This window comes from Macrobrachium rosenbergii, chromosome 19, assembly GCF_040412425.1.
Source record: "Macrobrachium rosenbergii isolate ZJJX-2024 chromosome 19, ASM4041242v1, whole genome shotgun sequence".
Taxonomy (NCBI): domain Eukaryota; kingdom Metazoa; phylum Arthropoda; class Malacostraca; order Decapoda; family Palaemonidae; genus Macrobrachium; species Macrobrachium rosenbergii.
The window spans coordinates 3,489,157-3,496,541 of NC_089759.1; positions in this window are offsets into that span (position 1 = coordinate 3,489,157).

The following is a 7,385-nucleotide window of genomic DNA, read 5'->3' on the forward strand; positions in this document are numbered from 1 at the left end:
GTATGTTTGATGATTGGAAGGTAGATGATCAACATACCAATTTGCAGCCCTCTAGCCTCAGGTGGTTTTAAGATCTGAGGGCGGACAGCGAAAGTGCGGACAGATAAAAGTGCGGACGGACAGACAAAGCCGGCACAATAGTTTTCTTTTACAGAAAACTAACAAGAACAAATGACACTGCGAAAGAATGAAGTTACAAGGATATGGAATATATATTATATTCTCCTCCTTTCGTTCTCTCTCTCTCTCTCTCTCTCTCTCTCTCTCTCTCTCACTCTGTTCTGCTTTTCTGCCAGCCCATTTATACTATGAATCATTTCTCTCTCTCTCTCTCTCTCTCTCTCTCTCTCTCTCTCTCTCTCTCTCTCTCTCTCTCTCTCTCTCTCTCTCTCTCCTTCTTCTTTTCCAGTTCATTTATACAACGAAGCATTGGGATAAAGTATTTTAAAATCGAATGAAATCCAATTTCTCTCTCTCTCTCTCTCTCTCTCTCTCTCTCTCTCTCTCTCTCTCTCTCTCTCTCTCTCTCCTTCTTCTTCTTTTCCAGTTCATTTATACAACGAAGCATTGGGATAAAGTATTTTAAAATCGAATGAAATCCAATCTCTCTCTCTCTCTCTCTCTCTCTCTCTCTCTCTCTCTCTCTCTCTCTCTCTCTCTGCTTCTCCAACGGTTCATTCAAGCAACGAATCATTTGGATCAAATATTTTCATATCGTAAAATTCCAATCTCTCTCTCTCTCTCTCTCTCTCTCTCTCTCTCTTTCTCTCTCTCTTTCTCTCTCTCTCTCTCTCTCTGCTGACATGCTTTTCTGCCGGTTCATTAATACAATGAGTAATTTCGCTCTCTCTCTCTCTCTCTCTCTCTCTCTCTCTCTCTCTCTCTCTCTCTCCTCTCCCTTCTCAACATTTCATTCAAGCAACGAATCATTTGGATCAAATATTTTCATATCGTAAAATTCCAATCTCTCTCTCTCTCTCTCTTTCTCTCTCTCTCTCCCTGCTGTCCTGCTTTTCTGCCGGTTCATTTATACAATGAGTAATTTCTCTCTCTCTCTCTCTCTCTCTCTCTCTCTCTCTCTCTCTCTCTCTCTCTCTCTCTCTCTACTTCTCCAACATTTCATTCAAGCAACGAATCATTTGGATCAAATATTTTCATATCGTAAAATTCCAATCTCTCTCTCTCTCTCTCTCTCTCTCTCTCTCTCTCTCTCTCTCTCTCTCTCTCTCTCTCTGCTGTCCTGCTTTTCTGCCGGTTCATTTATACAATGAGTAATTTCGCTCTCTCTCTCTCTCTCTCTCTCTCTCTCTCTCTCTCTCTCTCTCTCTCTCTCTCTCTCTCTCTCTCTCTGCTGTCCTGCTTTTCTGCCGGTTCATTTATACAATGAGTAATTTCGCGCTCTCTCTCTCTCTCTTTCCTTCTCTCTCTCTCACAGTTCATTCTCACAATGAATCATTTGGATCAAATATTTTAAAATCGAAAAAAATCCAATCTCTCTCTCTCTCTCTCTCTCTCTCTCTCTCTCTCTCTCTCTCTCTCTCTCTCTCTCTGCAAGTTCATTCATACAATGAATCATTTGGATCAAATATTTTTAAATCGCACAAAATCAGTGATTATCATCTGTCAAAAAAGGACTGAATCAAATATCTCTCTGGAGGATGATAAAAGGTGAATGCAATTTTCCATCAGTGCCACAGTGATCAAACAATCCGAGGGAGGGAGAGAGGTTTCCTGGATTATTTTTTTTATAGAGTGATGAAAAATTATTAAAAATGGATTTTTATTTATCAAACTTGATTTCAAAAATGCTATGATAAGGAATCGTTGTTCTATTAAAGGCAGATTATTTTTACACATATTTTTTTCCCTGGGAACAATTATCTGTTTTGCGAAGTGATTCAGTGAATTGTTTCTTTCGTTCATGTTTTATTTTGAAAGAGTGGGGTTTTTCATGGAAATAATATTTAAAAATTATTAAAAATCAGCTCGATTTGCTTCAGTGCAAGTTGTTAATGATGAGACTATGATTTCTTTCATTTCAAGTGTAAAGTTTACATTAGAGAAATCTTTATTGGTCGACCCCATTTTGAAATCTCACGACTTTTTTATGAAAATTATATACATGAATTATATATATATATATATATATATATATATATATATATATATATATATATATATATATATATATATATATATATATCCTATCTCTTTTACTTTATCAATTGTGAAAAGAATAAACTTCAGAGGAAAACATCACTAATATCATTAGAAATTTTTCCTCACTGATCTTAAAATCATTTTTTGTTTAATCAATCAGTTTTGAAGATTCTGCAGTACAATTGTAATAAGAATCTACGTTTCCTATCTTTACAAAAACTATAGCATCTAAAACATAAAGCGTTTTTTATTGGCAACTTTTAGTTTTCTGTAAAAGAAAACTATTGAGATGGTTGTTTGTCTGTCCGTCCGCACTTTTCCTGTCCGCCCTCAGATCTTAAAAACTACTGGGGTTAGAAGGCTGCAAATTGGTATGTTGATCATCCACCCTCCAATCATCAAACATACCAAATCGCAGCCCTATAGCCTTAGTAGTTTTTATTTTATTTAAGGTTAAAGTTAGTCATGATCGTGCGTCTGGCACCGCTTTACGGAGGCGTCGCCGACACACCTTCACATGACCGCGTCTAGGGAGCAACTGAGCGCTGCCGAGAGTTTCATACAGCATTAGAAGCTGTACAGAAAATCGATTGCACCGAAGAAACTTCGGCGCATTTTTACTTGTTTATTCTGCTGCAGGAAACAGAATCACTCACAGGCAACAACAAAGAATCTGCAACTGACACCGTCGATACTAAACTTGTTGGGAAGAGTTTAAATCCTGAATTATTGCAGAAAACTGGCAAGTCTTGCGAAAATTCTTTTAACTTTTCGGTAATCCTGTTTTCTTGCTACTCCAGACACGTGGAGGAAAGACAAAGAGAGACCCACAGAGAGACAGACAGACAGAGAGACACCTGTTCACCAGTCAGCTTGGTGGTCTTGTTTGAAGAAAGGTATACGTAGGCGAATTTGCTCATTTTAAAATGTTTTCTTAGGTAGAATAGGTGAGAGAAAATCAGATCATAATTTCTTCATATTTCTTGCACTTGGGTCTTAAGGCATTATAGTGGCAAGCGTATCCAAAAAGCGAGAAGAATTCGAGAAGTTAAGAGGGCGGCATTGTGGCTATTGCAATTACATATGTATCTGGTAAAAAGTGATCGTACATACTCACTTAAAAGTATAGATTAATTATAAACATATATCTAGTATCAAAAGATATAGGCATGTAAAATATTGCAATACATTTATTAATATGGACACGTAAATCCAAACATAGTAGAAATTTGAAAAATGAAATTAAAAGTGAGCTTTCCACGTACTCTCAACCTTGTCCTAAACTACTGTATACTACCCTGCTTCTTTTAATTACAGCCAACTTGTAGAAAATGTATGCGTAGCCTGTCCTTTTTTTATTTTTCTGTAAAAGAAAACTATTGAGATTGCTATTTGTCTGTCCGGCCTCAGATTTTAAAAACTACTGAGGCTAGAGGGCTGCAAATTGGTATGTTGATCATCCAACATCCAATCATCAAACATACCAAATTGCAGCCGTCTAGCCTGAGTAGTTTTCATTTTATGTAAGGTTAAAGTTGGCCATGGATCATGCGTCTGGCAGCGCTTTCCGGAGGTGTCGCCGACGCACTTTCACTTGACCTCACCTGGGGAGCAGCCTAACGCTGCCGAGATTTTCATACAGCATTATACGCTGTACAGAAAACTCGATTCCTTCGGCGCATTTTTTACTTTTTTTTATCACGTCCAGGTGAATGAAGTATCTTCTATCATCCTTCAGTTTATCCTAGGATGTTTTTTCGAACCCTGAGAGAGAGAGAGAGAGAGAGAGAGAGAGAGAGAGAGAGAGAGAGAGAGAGAGAGAGAAGGCAAAAGTCAATGATCGATCGTTTGTTTTTTGGGCCTGAAAGGAACTTTTGCTAATTCGTTATGCTTTGGAATTTGGAACAGGAGGTCAAAGACGGAATTGCAAAACACCCTCGGGATTCTTCGGAAGCAATTCCAGGGGAGAAACTCTCTCTCTCTTTCTCTCTCTCTTGTGGTAATCTTCAACATAGTAATCTTACAAGAAATTATGGTAAACTTAATAGTACTCTCTCTCTCTCTCTCTCTCTCTCTCTCTCTCTCTCTCTCTCTCTCTCTCTCTCATGATAACCTTCATCAGAGTAATCTAACAAAAATGATAAAATTAGTGCCTCTCTCTCTCTCTCTCTCTCTCTCTCTCTCTCTCTCTCTCTCTCTCTCTCTCTCTCTCTTGGTAGTCTTCAACATAGTAATCTTACAAGAAATTATTTTAAACTTAATAGTAATGTCTCTCTCTCTCTCTCTCTCTCTCTCTCTCTCTCTCTCTCTCTCTCTCTCTCTCTCTCTCTCATGATAACCTTCATCAGAATAATCTAACAAAAATGATAAACTTAGTGGCCTCTCTCTCTCTCTCTCTCTCTCTCTCTCTCTCTCTCTCTCTCTCTCTCTCTCTCTCTCTCTCTCTCTCATGATAACCTTCATCAGAGTAATCTAACAAAATGATAAACTTAGTGACTCTCTCTCTCTCTCTCTCTCTCTCTCTCTCTCTCTCTCTCTCTCTGTAATCTTCAACATAGTAATCTTACAAGAAATTATGGTAAACTTAATAGTACTCTCTCTCTCTCTCTCTCTCTCTCTCTCTCTCTCTCTCTCTCTCTCTCTCTCTCTCTCGTGGTAATCTTCAACATAGTAATCTTACCAGAAATTATGGCAAACTTAATAGTATCTCTCTCTCTCTCTCTCTCTCTCTCTCTCTCTCTCTCTCTCTCTCTCTCTCTCTCTCTCTCTAAGACTAATCCTTCGGGCCAGCCCTAGGAGAGCTATTAATCAGCTCAGTGGTCTGGTAAAACTAAGGTATACTTAACTTTCTCTCTCTCTCTCTCTCTCTCTCTCTCTCTCTCTCTCTCTCTCTCTCTCTCTCTCTCTCTCTCTCTCTCTCTCTCTGTATTCTTCATTATATTACCCATACAAGAAAATATGATACATTTAGTAGTGACATCTCTCTCTCTCTCTCTCTCTCTCTCTCTCTTTCTCTCTCTCTCTCTCTCTCTCTCTCTCTCTCTCTCTCACTGTCGTCTTCAATATGGAAATCTTGCAAAATAATATGATAAACTTGTAATTATACATATAAAAAAGAGAGCAATAGTAGCGCAGAAGATAAGAGGCAATTTGAAAAGCTATTAGATATGCTACTAGAACATAACATTCAGCAAATAAATCACCTGCCAACAAGAAAGGATAATATTTTAGACCTAGTATTTGTGAATGAGGTGAACTATGTTAAAGAAATAATAGTATATAATGTCATAGAACTAACAGTCCGTTCCAAAACACATGAAAACAGAGAAAAGCAAGAGACGAAAAAATGGGAAGGATTTGGAAAATACAATTTCGATAGTAAGAATATAGATTGGTCAAAAATAAATGAAGAATTAAACAAAGAATGGGAAAACATATTTGTAAGTGATAATATACAGGTAAATACCGATATATTATATAAAATATTAGAGGAAATAGTGGAAAATATATACCGAAGAAAAAAGTAAACATCAGTCACGAATTCCAAGAGACAGAAGGATCTTGTTCCAGAAAATTAGAAAGTGGAAAAAGGTCTTGCAAAAGAAAAGAATGCATGGAAAGTGATGGAACTAAAAGTAAGATAGAAAATGCAGAACAGAAGATTATACAATCAAAAGAAAATGAAAAATGGAACCTAGAAGAAAAGACCCTACAAAATATCAAGCAAAACCCTAAAATTTTTATTCATATGCAAAAAGATGAATAAAATAAGAGTAGAAATAGGTCCTCTAAGAATTGAAGGGCAATTAACAAATGAAAAAAAGGAAATATGTAACATATTAGTAGAAAGATATAAGAGTGAATTTACACCTAGAATTGACAATGAAGATAATGATACAGAAATAAGAGATGGAAATATTGAATACTTATCGGATATAGATATTACAGAAGCCGATATTGTGCAGGCTATTAATGAAATTAAAAATGGATCAGCAGCAGGACCAGATGGCATACCTGCCATATTGTTAAAGAAAGTGGTTCATTCAATCGTAAAGCCGCTAGCAATATTATTAAGACAAAGTATAGATACAGGCAAGATTTATGATGAGCATAAATTAGCATATATTACTCCTACTTTCAAAAGTGGTTCAAGACTAGAGGCAAGTAATTATAGGCCTGTGAGTCTGATATCTCATATTATGAAAGTTTATGAAAGGGTAATGAAAAAAAAATATAATGAAACATTTAATGAAAAATAGAGTGTTCAATATAGGACAACATGGTTTTGTACCTGGAAAAAGTACACAAACCCAACTATTAGTCCACTATGAAAGCATATATAAAAATATGATAAATGAAAAAGATACAGATGTGGTTTACCTAGACTTTGCAAAAGCTTTTGACAAGGTAGATCATAATATATTAGCGAAAAAAATTAGAAAACATAACATTGTTGACAAAGTAGGAAGATGGATAAAAGAATTTTTTGCAAAACAGAAAACAGATAGTGATTGCAAACGATGAGAAATCGGATGAAGCTATGGTAATATCCGGTGTACCACAAGGTACGGTGTTAGCTGCATTGCTGTTTGTGATTATGATTGCAGACATAGACAGTAATGTTAAGGACTCAGTAGTAAGAAGTTTTGCAGATGACACAAGAATAAGTAGAGAAATTGCTTGTGATGAAGATAGGAACTCGCTACAAAGAGACCTAAACAAAATATATAAATGGGTAGAGATAAATAGGATGGTATTTAACTCTGATAAATTTGAATCAATGAACTATGGTGATAAAGTAGGAATGCTACATTCATATAAAGGACCTAATAATGAAACAATCACAAACAAGGAAGCAGTTAAAGACCTTGGTGTGATGTTGAATAGGAATATGTTATGCAATGATCAAATAGCAATTCTATTGGCAAATTGCAAAGCAAAAATGGGAATGTTGTTCCGGCACTTCAAAACAAGAAAAGCTGAACACATGATTGTGCTTTATAAAACGTACGCACGTAGTCCACTTGAATATTGCAATATAATATGGTACCCACACTACCAAAAGGATATTGCACAAATAGAGAGTGTACAAAGGTCATTTACAGCTAGAATAGAAGAAGTTAAGGACCTTGACTACTGGGAAAGACTACAATTCTTAAATTTATATAGTCTTGAAAGGAGAAGAGAACGCTACATGGTAATCCAAGCATGGAAACAGATAGAAG